We start from the raw sequence: 13,624 nt of genomic DNA, 5'->3' as shown, positions 1-13,624 counted from the left end.
CTGACAGGTGGGTTTCGGGGTGTCTCTGGGGCCGTGGCCTGTTTAGTGGATTTACCACTCTAAACTCAATTACAGGAGACTTTCACGCTCCATGGGCAATTCCAGTCCCTTTTTGATAAAAACTCTGGTGAGTAAATAAGTCATGATGGTGATAGGGGCCTGCCATTTAATATTCATTGAAGTACACATGTTTGGAAATTGGAAGCAGAGTTTAATCCATTTTCATATTTATATCAACATGCAGCTTTAAAAAAGGATCCCTCCTTTTCTCCACCAATCTTGTCAATTCCTCCTCTGGAAAGATAAAGGTAAACTGAATATAAACTTTATTTTTTTAAAAAATTAGAAATATGTGAAGTTGTAATAATTAAAGTTGTGGGCTTCAGATCTGTTCATTTTCAACTCACAACTAATTCTTGCATTTCATTTGAACTCCTAAGAGAAGTAGGTAACAGATAAGCCAAAGTCATTGCTGCTGCTGGTGGCTAGATTCTTGGATTTGACTTTCCTATGGGAACTCAGTAAAAAGCAGAGGTTGGGCATATGGTGATCTCAGCCCCAAGGTTGTACAATTTAGGGGAAGGTTTCATAGCCATTCCAAGTAATTAAAATAAAGGCAGAGGAAATCTTAAAAAAAAGAAAAAGTAAAATAAAGACAAGGGTTCACAAAATAACAAGTGTGTGTGTTACAGGACTGTTCATTGAGGGAGACCCGAAACCCGGGGATAAAGAGTTAACACAGGGAAGGGGGCGGGGCATTTTGTGGTCCCCTCACTCTACCTTTTTTTTTTTTTTTTTTTAATGTGGTTGGATGAATGTTTAAGTATGGCGCTATGGTCAAAGGCATCTTTTTTAATAATGCAACACACAGCTTCCTGAGGGGACAGCAGTTGATTTGGAAACTGAATATGGTGCACTCTAAATTCTCCTCCCCAAGGAAGGCTGGCTAACTGATAAGTGCCACGAGCTAGCATGGGGACTCATTCTGTCAAATCAACTTGCTGGAAAGGCCCCATGCGGAATCTTCTTCAGTCTCCGGGAGCTAATGTGAGCAGACACTTGTGACATTAGACAGTGCAGCAGGCCTGGCATGAAGGAAAAGTTCACCATCCGCCAACAAGGTGGTCTTTAGATGACAAGGATAAAGAAATCAGTGCAAATTTGTTAATGTAACAACTTGGAAAAGTATGCTTTCAAAAAAAAAAAGGTACTCTATGGGGAGAGAGGATCAAAAGGAAGAAAGGCAACAACAGTACTTGGAAGCTTTCTTTGCGCTTTCTGTACCTTTTGATGAACATGGCCTTCTCTCCTGGTCCTTTTTCTATCCTGGGGATACTCTGGTTAAGTGAGTGAGTCCCACTGCACAAATCATTGCTCCATCTAAAACCAACAACCGAATAAAATAAAAGTAAGGAAAGGAAAAGCAATGAAAAGAAAAGAACAGGAAATGCTTGTGACTTTGCCTTACTGGGGTAAATAACATGTCTCCTCTTTCAGATGGATGATCACCTGTCTTCAAGTGAGAATTCTCATCTGTCTGATCTTGGTGCATTGTCCTGGAGGAAAACTGAAGTGATTGGTATCTGGGAAGAGACACGGAGATAAGATGTTACCTCTTGTCTGACACAAAATGTAAGTAGGTGTTTATAACTCGATCAGGTATTTTAAGAATAGTACTACAGGGGAAAAAACGTAGTTATTAATATCAGACAAATTTGTGTTGAGCAGCTGATTCAAAGAGGTGGTACTACCAGGTTTTTTTCCCCTTGGTGGGGTCAATTTAATAAAAAAGGCAATTTACTATAGCATCCTTACTCCATATTTAAATTGGAAAAAAAAGACATAGCTTTGAATATGGTGAGCTGAATCAGCCCTTTCATGGTAGCTGGGAGAGCGTGGGCTCTAGAGAGACATACCCCGAGTTCAGGTCCTAAAGCAGTAATTTAAAAAATGGTAATTGGTTACCATACAGACCTCAAAGTCTCAAAACACTCCCTTTTAAAATAGTATTTTGTTAGGTGGGATTGCAGGAGACCTAATAGTGTATGGTTAAAACCTGGACATGGGGGATGACTGACGAGGATCAGTAGTTAAGCATCTGCCTTCAGCTCTGGTCCTGATCCTGGGGTCCTGAGGTCGAGTCCAGCGTCAAGCTCCCCATTAGGAGCCTCCCTCTGCCTATGTCTCTGCCTTTCTCTGTGTGTCTCTCATGAATGAATAAGTAAAATCTTTAAAAAAGAACAAACCAAAACAAAAACCCCACACAAGCTGGGCAGATCCAAGTTTAAATCTGTCAGGCAAGTTATTTCCTATCTCTAAGTGGTCAGTGTCCTCAGCTGTGACATGGGGTTGGCGGGGATATTTACCTCCTAGGCTTGCTATATCAATTAATTGAGGTAATGCCTGGCTCTGTCAGCTATTGTTGATGTATATATCCTAACAGCAGGGCTAATAATTTGCCAACAGATAAGGAATTGGTCATTTTGTGCTCAACTGCTCTACTCATTCAGAGGCCTTGGGGCTTCTAGGTTACAATAGAAAAAACACTGGAATAGGAATTGACATCCGTGGGATTTAGAGCACCCTTTCTGCTTAATTGAGGAGTTAGCTGATGAGCATATAGGACATTATTTACCAAGATTAGCATACCTCTGTGCCCAGTTTTCCCATCTGTGAAAAATCAAAGCAGCAGTAAACCTTTATTGTTTGTTTCAGGGTTACTATAAGACCCAGAGATGCTCAAGTACATATGATTTTCTTTTCTTCTTTTTTTTTTTATATATGATTTTTTAAAAGACTTTTATTTATTTATTTACGAGAGACACACAAAGAGAAGCAGAGACACGGGCAGAGGGAGAAGCAGACTCCCTATAAGGAGCCTGATGTGGGACTCGATCCTAGGACCCCAGGATCAAGACCTGAACTGAAGGCAAACAGTCAACCACTGAGCCACTCAGGTGTTCCTACTTATGATTTTCTTAAGCTGGAAAGACCTATCACTGCTTCAGACATAATTCATTGAAAGCTTACTAGGTCTTACATGTAAGGCTTCATTTTAATCTTCTCTACGAGGTGGGTTTTATTATACCGATTTTAGGGATGAGGAAATGGAGGCTCAGGGAGGCTAGATACTGTTGATTCCTCCCAAGTTCTCACAGCTAATAAACTGTTGAATCCAGAATCAATTCCAGATTTACCTAACTCCTAAGGTCCTAAAACCACTATGTTTTAAAATACCATTAAAATACATTGTAAGTTCAAAGTTAGCATTGGCCACATACACTTTCTCTGTTGGTTTCTACAGACATCTTTTTGATATTGTAAAAATCCCTAACTTGGACAGCAGCCACTAGTTAAATGAATGAAGACGAAGCATTGGGTAGAAAACAGAAATAATCAATGCAGGATCCAGCCTCTTAACTGGATAATGATTTACAGATACTGGCTGGCTGGTTAACTTTCCCTGGGACCTATGTATGTTTGCTGTGATTATTATCATGACTAGCATATGTTTGAGGGCACCCTCTCAGAGAAAGCCATAAGCTGTGTTAACTGATCTCCACCTCCTGAGAGCTCCTGGATGGCAAACTGATGTGCACGGCAAGTGGCTTCACAGACTGAAGTAGAGCAAGGTCTGTCAGAGAGGGAAAATCCATATTAATGATATGCTATAAAACACTTTTTGTTAGTTATATATATTCCTTTACTTTCATTTCCCAAGAATAGCTCAGCTGTCAAAGCATTTCCAAGATTTCCATAGATTCGGCAAATACTGTACGATCGAATTATTGCTCTGAGAGAAGTTGCAATTAAAACACATTAATCATTGTAACAAAGGATCCTTATTGAGGCTGACAAAGATGGTGAAATCTGATGAATAATTAGTCTGGTTAATCTTTTAAAAGTGAATTAAACTGCTAACAAGTTAAATCACTGTGATTTTCAAAATAAGCCTCCAGGGTGAGCAGAGAATGGGAATATTATCTTCATTTTTAAAAGATATTTTCTTCCTCCTTCTTTATCTCTCAGCCTGTACTAAAGGCCCTGGATTACAACAGTGTGGGCCTGAGAAGCAGCTGAGGAGAATAAAGCTGGTCAAGCCTGGAGGGCATGTTCCTCACTTCACCACTCCCCCACCCCCAGTGATTTCTTGATACATCTAAAATGAACAGTAGATAGAAGAACCATGGATGACCTTTAAATCTGATCCAGAACTAATATGGCACCTGCTCACCAGCCATTCTCAATGACCTGAAGTGGATCCATCACACGGTTCTGACTTCATCCCCACTGTAAGTCAAACCAACCATGACAATGGAGTTGTTCTATAATTTTCTCTTTTGCCCTTCTCTCCAGTCAGCTGGCATATTCTTCCAGACAACACCTCTTCTCTTTGCATTTCAATTACTCTGGAAGGTTTGCCATGCTTTGAAATAAACCAAGATGAGCAGATAGAGACCAATGGACAGAATGGGACAATAATCATTTGGGCTAAAGTCTTTTTTTTTGGATTTTATTTATTTATTCATGAGAGACACACAGAGGGGGGAGGGAGGGAGGGAGAGAGAGAGAGAGAGAGAGAAAGAGAGAGAGAGAGGCAGAGGGAGAAGCAGGCTCCATGCAGGGAGCCTGATGTGGGACTTGATCCAGTGACTCAAGGATCACGCCCTGGGCCGAAGGCAGGCACTCAACCATTGAGCCACCCAGGTGTCCCTGGGCTAAAGTCTTGACTTTGGCTGAACCTCCACAATTCTGGGGAGTTTTAGTGGGTGCTATGATGTGTTATCCAGATCCCGTTCAGGAAGGAAGGACTTGCTCTGCCAGCAGCTGGGAAAGCTGCTAAATTTCGCCTTCAGCTGTTAGCCTGCCCCTCCTCAACAAAGTCACACTTCCTTCCAGGGGTAGCTGGCATGCAATTACTGATCAATGCCAGGGTACAAAGACCAGTCCAATCTGGGACACGTGGTGGGGGGCATCCTGGTGCCAGAGTTCCCTGTGTGGTTGGCAAACACCTTTATTGGGATAGTATCACCACCCAATTTCTCTCTTACCCACTCCTCATTTCTTCTCCTCTCATAGGTTATCACACCCAAGAGCACTCTCTAATAAATCAACTGGCTGCTAAACCCCACCTTGGAATCTGCTTTCTGGTGGCCCCAACCTATGACACCTGCGAGGTAGAGGTCTCTGATGCCTAGTGATCCCATAAAAGCAGGAGGGGAAATGGATCAGTGAAGCTCCTAACTTAGCTGGAGGAACTGCTGCTGCTTCCTGGCTTCCTATCGCTCCTATGGCAAGTGTTTTCCTGCCAACAGATGCCACACGAGATACCAAGGATCTCCTAAGGGAAAGAGGGAGGACTGCTATCGCAGATGAAAGGCTCATAGCTTTAAAAATTGCTGGATCTTAAGCAAATTCTTTATTTTAGCCTAGCTACTTTTCTGTGATTGTTTCCTATTTGCAAAATGGGAAGATGCAACTGGGCTCACAAGCTTATTGGTTAAGTGAGATGATAAATGTCAGTTGTCCTCCCTGAAGTCCCCTCCAAGGATTTCATCCTCTTCTATATCCTCCATCTACCTCAGCCTGTTTTCCAGATTCCAGGAAAATCACTGCTTTTCTCTTTTTCTGCCTGATTTCATCTACCTGGGGTGCGGGTGCCTGGGGATTCCATTTTAGGCTAAGGGTGTTTCGGAGGGTGCTCCACCAGCCATCTTCTGCCCATCTAGCTTCTCTCTAGATGGCTGTCTCATCAGTTACATGTCTATCTATACATGTTAGTTCCAGTGGGGGGCCAGGGATACCACACAGTAACTCCCTGGCAACTGATGACCTTTCCTATTTGGAAGATATAGGGGACAAGTCAACAATGCTGAAGTGTGATTATTTTCAGTTTAAATCTGGGTTCTGTTCTTGGTTTCATGTGGGGGGCTGTTTCTCCCCCCACTAAACTGTAAGTTCTCTGAAGGCAGGCCGCATATCATCTCTTGTAACCCAGAGGATTTAGCTTGGAGGGAGTGTTCTTTTGCCAAATTACTTGGGGTCTTGACAAACAAACTGCTAAGAGAAAAAGCAATACCCATATAAAAACTTGTATGTCCTGGGATATCCCCAGTTCTGGCAATTTCCAAGCCACTTTAATTACTCTTTCATCTCCTGGTGATGCCCTTGTCTCAGGTCAGTCTGAGAGAAAGCCAAATTTAAATGCTCCTGCCATGAATCAGACCCATCTCTATCTTAGACTTGAACCTAGGGAATCTCAACAAAATTGTAAAGTATCAATGAAAAGTTTGGGAAGCAAGCTAAAACTGGACCTCAGAGAAAGGCGAAGGGGAATGGTGCTCACTTGGCCCAGGGGAAGAGAAGTTCTGTTCACTCCCTTGCAGTGCAAAAAGTCTAGGATGAGGAAAGTGTTCAAATATTCTTTGACTTTCCAAAGGAACAAACAAGATTGAAACAGGAAGGACTTTACTAGGATTGAACACTGAAATCTTTACAGAGATTAAATCAAACTAGTATGTGTGTGTCTGTTTCCTACTTTATTTTCAAGATTGCTTTTTAAATATTATTTTGTTTTATAGCTGCATAACATACTTAGAAGGTTGCAAAGTCAAATCTACAGAATAATGTATATTCAGAGAATTCTAACTATCCCTGGTCCTCCCGCTCCATCTTCTTCCTCTCCCACAGGACACGTTTTTATGTTTTTACTTTGTTTTGGCCTTTTAAAAAAATATTTTTCTTCCTTTTTACTCTTTCTCTCTGGTCATGTGTTTGTCTATTGTGCTTCTTCTGAGTTTTCCTAATTAGTCTTCATTTCTGAAATAAATCTTTCCCTTTATTTCAAATTCTTTCCTGGGTCTATCATCTCATTTCCAAATTTTCCTCTTTCGAAGTTGCCATTCTTTTATCCTGTCTATATTTCACTCGATTTAAATATTAGGATGTACTTTTCATCTGTTTCGTAAGCATGTTTTATTTACTAAGTGGTTTTATTTTATTTTTTAAGATTTTGTTTATTTATTTATGAGCGACACAGAGAGAGAGGCAGAGACATAGGCAGAGGGAGAAGCAGGCTCCCTGTTGGGGGGCTGATGCGGGACTCGATCCCAGGAGCCTGGGATCACGACCTGAGCCAAAGGCAGACATTCAACCATTGAGCCACCCAGGTGCCCCTACTGTGGTTTTAATTTGGGAGCACAAATGTTTCCCTGATACCCCAGCTGCAGTGACCTGCATCCTCCCTCCTCTCTATAAGCCTCCACCCATTGCCAGGCTTAGGAACGGATTCCCTGGATTTCACCCTTTCCTACTCTGCCGGGATCTTCCTCCACCAATTGCCGTCTTTTCTCTTTTTCTGTACTTTTAACCTCTCTCACCCTACTGGAGCTTTCCCTTCAGCATGCAAACATATTTGTATCTACCTATCTTTATTTTTAGGAAGATTTTATTTATTTATTTGAGAGAGAGAGCATGCAAGCGGGGGTGAGGGGGCACCCCTTTATTTACCTATCTTTAAAAAAATATGATAAACTGCCCTGTTCCCATCTCAGATCCCATTTAGCCACCTTCTTCCCTAATTCTTTTCTTAGCCAACCTTTTGCGAGGTCTATTGGTATTACTTCATTTCCCACTCCCTTCTCAACCCATGCTGTCAACCTATACCATGTAGCCAATCTCTACACACCTCTGCAGAAATTCTTATGGGGGTCCTCATTGACTTCCTTGTTGCTAAATCCAATGACCATTTTTCAGTTTTTATCTTATGTGATCTCTTTCTACTCTTAGACACCATTGACCACTTCCTCTTTCTTGAAGTGCTCTCTTTGGCTGGTTCTCTTTCTCTGGTTTCTCCTTCCTTAGCCAAACACATAGATTTGCTATTCTGAGGGGTTTTGTCCTTGGCCTTTGTCTCTTCCCATTTGCCCACTCTCCTGGGTGATCTCACTCACTGCTTCAACTTCCACTACTATTCAAACGCTAATAATTGCCTATTTACTTATTTACTCACACTCCACTTTATCTGAAAATGAACTTAAGATATCTCACTAAAATATACATTGAAAAATTAACAGAAAATCTAGGCAAAGGGTATGGAGCAAGGGAAGTAAACAAAGTAGAACATAAAATTTGGCTCTGAGATTCCCTGCAGTTAGTGCAAAAAGAAACAGAATAATGCATATGTTTCACTGTGTTCCTGAAATAAAAGTAAACAATTTGTTCTATAGAAGCACAAAATTTATGGTTCTGAGACATAAGCATTTTGTTCCAGTGGTCTTCATAAAGGGGACACTGCACTTTGTTATGGTGGAGCATCCTCACAATATATCAGTAAATACAACAATGTTGTTCTACAGGTAAGACTTCTGTATTTTATTTGAGAAGGGGGGGGCGCTCAAGCACAGGGAGGGGCAGAGGAAGAGAACCTTCAAGCAGACTCCCCTCTGAGTGCAGAGCCTGACACCGGGTTTGATCCCACGACCCATGAGATCATGACCTGAGCTGAAGCCAAGAGTCAGCCATCCAACCGACTGAGTGACCCAGGGGCCCCTTTCTGCAGGTTGTTTAAAAAAAATATATATATATAGTCTCTCAATATTGATGAATTAGATTTTTTAAAAAGTAAACATATGGAGGGCCAAAATGATGTATTCCAGGCACTGTGGATTATGACAACCAAGCCTCGAAAACCAAAGCTTTCAAACTTTCTTTAACAGCAGCCTTTGTTAAAAAATGAAGTCTCATGTGGAGTCCCAACTCTTAAAATCAATCTAGCTGGAACACTTCTGGTTGAAAGGGAAAGCAAAGCCATGTTTCTTCCACCTCCTGTCCATCCCCACCCATCCTGGCTGCCTCTGAGGTTCAGCAGAACACTTTTGGAAGCCACCATCCTAACTCAGATTCATGGGTAAATTCAGAACATCAAGTCTTGAATGAAGTGCTGCAGACAACTCCCATAATTATTTACCTAAGCTGAATTTTGGATCAGCACTGACTAAGGACATAGGGAAACAGTTATTCATCAATGCAAATTAGTGCACCTGTTTTGGAAGACAATCTAGCAATATCTATAGAAAGTAGTAATAAGTAATAGTGAATTCAAGGTTATATTCCCAAACACAAGTATTGTAAGTTGCCATTTAAGTGCAGACCTATATAATGACATGATTGGCCAAGTTTAAGATAGCACCAGGATTCTCCTAGGCAGTGGTTTTCAAACTTAAGGTGGTATTAGGGTCACCTGGAGGCTTGTTAAAACATAGACTGATATAATTCAACCCCAGAATTTCTGATTTAGTGGGCCTGGGAAGAAGCCTGAGAATCTGTATGTCTCACAAATTCCCAGGTAATCCTGTTGCTGCTAGTCTGGGGACCACACTTTGAGAATCACTGCCTGTTTGGAAATTTAAGGAAACCTAAAGGGGTCACCCCACCGATCCAGACAGAGCATCTGTTTGCAGGTATATAATACTCCTCAAAATATAATTTTGAGTATAATGTGACCCAGATGTATGGAACAATCAAGGCATTCAAGTGATGTGATTTAAAATGGCAACAACAGGGGTACCTGTGTGGCTCAGTTGGTTAAGCAGCTGCCTTCGACTCAGGTCATTATTCCAGAGTACTAGGGTCAAGCCCCGCATTAGTCTCCCTGCTCAGCAGAGAGTCTGCCTCTCCCTCTCCCTCTCCTTCTGCCTGCTCTTTCTCTCTCTTTCTCTCTCTCTCTCCCCCTATTTTCCTGTCAAATAAATAAATAAATTTTTTTTAAATAAATAAAATGGCAACAGCAAATGTTAAAGTGAGAAAAAAACTGAAAACCTTGCTTTCGGGGATCCCTGGGTGGCTCAGCGGTTTAGCGCCTGCCTTTGGCCCAGGGCGCGGTCCTGGAGTCCCAGGATCAAGTCCCGTGTCGGGCTCCCTGCATGGAGCCTGCTTCTCTCTCCTCCTGTGTCTCTGCCTCTCTCTCTCTCTCTGTCTCTCTCTCTCTCTATCAATAAATAAATAAACCTTTAAAAAAACACCTTGCTTTCTTCTTGGTCTTAGAAATATACATTAGTAAAGAAGTCTAAAGGACAGGAACACCTGGGTGACTCAGCGGTTGAGTGTCTTAGGTACTGGCTTAGGGCGTGATCCTGGGATCTAGGATTGAGTTCCACATCTGGCTCCTTGCAGGAAGCCTGCTTATCTCTCTGCCTGTGTCTCTCCTGAATGAATAAATAAAATCTAAAAGAAAGAAAGAAAGAAAGAAAGAAAGAAAGAAAGAAAGAAAGAAAGAAAGAAGGAAGGAAGGAAGGAAGGAAGGAAGGAAGGAAGGAAGGAAGGAAGGAAAGAAAGAAAGAAAGAAAGAAGCCTAAAGGACTAATTGAGTGAGACAGCCCCCTGGTAGACAAAAAAAAAGAAACAAATAAAACAAAAAACCTAATATCTCATTGGTTTGATATACTTTTCTTTAATTCTGAGATTTCACATTTGTATTTCTTTTTCTGTAAACTATCTTTTGATACATATCCTTTCCCCATTTTAATAAGACTGTTTTGTCTTTTTCTTAACAATTTAGCACAACTTTCTGTCTGCCATTGGGTTGCAAATATTTTTCAAGTTTGTTTTAACCTTATGGTCATTTTTTTTATTTACATGTTTTGAAATTTGTTACCTCCAAATATAAATATCAATCTTTTCCTTCCTATCTAATGGTTTTATATTATGAAATTTAGAAAGTTCAAAATCTTCTCTATTGCAGATTACATTTTAAACATTTCACCTATTTTCCTCTACTACTTTTTGTGGATCCATGTTTCTATGGTTAAATCTTTGACTAAATAAATAAATAAATAAATAAATCTTTGACTCATCAGAATTTTATCTTGATAGAGTGATCTAGCTTTTTTTAAATTTTTATTTATTTATGATAGTCACAGAGAGAGAGAGAGGCAGAGACACAGGCAGAGAAGCAGGTTCCATGCACCGGGAGCCCGATGTGGGATTCGATCCCGGGTCTCCAGGATCACGCCCTGGGCCAAAGGCAGGCGCCAAACCGCTGCACCACCCAGGGATCCCTAGAGTGATCTAGCTTTATTCTTTTCCCCAACCACTAGCCAGGTACCCTTAAGCCACTTATTAAAATATCTAATATAAACCTGCCCTTCTAAAGAAAAGGAAGAGATCAGTATTTTCCAGACATCTTGATGACAAGAACCCCCTAAGGTACATATTAAAAACAAAAGTACAGGGATCCCTGGGTGGTGCAGCAGTTTGGCGCCTGCCTTTGGCCCAGGGCGCGATCCTGGGGACCTGGGATCGAGTCCCACGTTGGGCTCCCGGTGCGTGGAGCCTGCTTCTCCCTCTGCCTGTGTCTCTGCCTCTCTCTCTCTCTGTGTGACTATCATAAATAAATAAAAATTCATATTAAAAAAATAAATAAAAACCAAAGTACATAGGCCCCTCCCTAAGAAACACTAACTAATTAGGGGGCAGGAGTTTATATATTTTCAAGTACCCTCACATGACTCTTACTGTCTGGGGAGTTTGGCAAACACCAGAGTAGACTCTGATCTGGATCTAAATAGATAGGACCATGTCATCAGAGACTGGATTTTGGACATCTCTTAAGAGGTCTGAGAATGTGCATTTCTCATAGATTCCTAGAGCAGAGGAATTAAATCTAAACTTGCCTTTTTGACCTTGTCTTCTACTAATTCTCCAAATCCCCTGTGTCTGCTTGATTTTTTTCTCCCTAGAATCTATCACCATCTGACTTAGTAGTCAGTAAAGATAGGAATTTCATTTTACTCACTTCTATATTATAGTACTCTATACTATAGTATACTATCATTGAGGCTATGGGTGGTATATAGGAGATGCAAAAACAATAGTTGTTTAATGAATTAATTAAATGTTTCTCCAGTTCAGAGTTCTCTTCTGAGATCCTGGCTCTGTTACCCACTGCTCAATAGAGACTTTCTCTTGAACGTCCCATGGGAACTTTAATGTATTTGAAATTGAGCTAATCCTTTCTCCCACCTCAACGCAAACCCTGACTACTAGAGCACCCTGGCTTGGAGAACAGGTTCACTAACAACCCTCCTACTTAAGAAGTCATCCTTGAGACCCTCTCATCTATATTGTACCAACCACTAAGGCGTGCTGATCCTACTTTTCATCCTCTCTCAAATCTGTACTCACGTCTCCAGTACCTTAGTTCAACACATTATCTCTTGCCTGAATTATTGCAAAAGGTTCCTCTAGTTTCAACACCCTCCCCAATAAGCACAAATTTCTACAAATTGGTAATCCTCAGTTAAAATCTTTCAATGGTTCTGCATTGAGATGTAGTTTAATTGCCTTAAATTGATTAAGCCCTTCGTGACCAACCTCTGTCATCTACTTCCTCATGCCCTTCAACCCTTGATCCAACAGAATGAACCATTCCTACTCGACAGACAAGCAGTGGTGAAGTAAGAGTGGAATAATAAGAACAGGTTATACTGAGTGGAGGCAGCAATGGGCTATCTGATGCATTGCCTATAGGGAATATTTCTTCTTAAATTAGTGTTGCTTAAAAACCAATTTTTTTGCAGTAAAAAAATTGAAAAATAAAATAATTATTGAGGAAAAATTCCCTTCTACTTTTTTTGGTTCTGTGGCTGGGCCCAAGAGTTAAATTGGCATAAGATAGATTCATAGGAAAAAAGTACACACATCTTTTTTAGTTTTTTTATGTGCACACAGGATACTATATATGGAAAATGAAGACCCAAAGCAGCAGTAAAAACTGAGAGCTTATATACTTTTTAAACAAAGAAATTACAAATTTGTGGAGAGGTGACAAGACAAAAGGGTTTGGGCCAGGGGCAGTAAATTGTGGGAGAGTGACTAAGAAACACATGAAGGAAACTAATGGAAAATTAGGGTTACTTTAGGTTTGTTTGTATAGATTCATTTTGGCATTGATTCCCAGTCTCCTGTGATAAAAGTGTTCTTCTCTTCTTGATACAAGGAGAGGAAATTTTATGACCTGATTTAGGTAAAAAGGCGGAGGTCAGAGAGCCCTTCCTGAACCTGCTGCTCCTGAAGTGACTTCAGCACAAAATAATATGTCAAAGCAGTAAGGTATGGGGTGGCATATACTGAACCAGCCATTCTAAATGATGACAGTGAGGGGGAAAAAAAAAAGGCAGCACCCAATCTCCAGAAACAGATTGAATGCAGTAGGTTCAATGTATTACAAACTGATGTGATACAACTAAGCTACATTGTTCTCTTGTTGGACATAAACATTTTGCAGAACATCCACTTCAGACATGGTCCCTGCACAACACCAAATACCATATATCTCACTCTATTGGCTGATAAGATTGACTGCTTTAGCTTTGATTTAGCTCCCTTCATAGATAAGATTTATTGGATGCCCAATCATAGAACTGCCCCATTTTCTAGTAGCACCCAATCCAGAGTAAGCCCTTATTTCCTTAGATCCTCCCCTAAATTACCCAACTAAAGCTCAAATCCAAACCAAGTAGGTTCTTTCTAATACCCTCTTACTGAGACATTCCATGGTTTCCCATGGTGTGTTTTTTCCCTCCCTGCCACAATAAACACAACTTATTCAACTGTATGTGTGTCC

The 13,624-nt window shown here is 40.9% G+C and overlaps 2 long non-coding RNA genes across 2 annotated transcripts in view; one reads left to right on the top strand and one right to left on the bottom strand.

Annotated features, from left to right (window-relative positions):
• Window positions 1–277: 277 nt before the first annotated feature.
• The window catches only part of LOC129511725 (uncharacterized), a 34,754-nt gene continuing 21,407 nt past the window's right edge, over window positions 278–13,624 (bottom strand). The window contains exons 2-3 of the long non-coding RNA XR_008664894.1: window positions 1,469–1,583; window positions 278–1,380 (exon numbers count right to left, since the gene is read on the bottom strand). This is a non-coding gene — a long non-coding RNA (uncharacterized LOC129511725). The remainder of the gene's footprint in view (window positions 1,381–1,468; window positions 1,584–13,624) is intronic.
• Window positions 1,520–5,243, top strand: LOC129511726 (uncharacterized). The gene is made up of 3 exons (XR_008664895.1): window positions 1,520–1,632; window positions 4,030–4,292; window positions 5,080–5,243. It is a non-coding gene; the product is annotated as an uncharacterized LOC129511726 (long non-coding RNA).

The sequence above is a fragment of the Nyctereutes procyonoides genome, unplaced genomic scaffold (genome assembly GCF_905146905.1).
Source record: "Nyctereutes procyonoides isolate TBG_1078 unplaced genomic scaffold, NYPRO_anot_genome, whole genome shotgun sequence".
NCBI lineage: Eukaryota > Metazoa > Chordata > Mammalia > Carnivora > Canidae > Nyctereutes > Nyctereutes procyonoides.
Note: the sequence above shows the minus strand (reverse complement) of the source record. Positions and strands in the feature narration are given on the sequence as shown.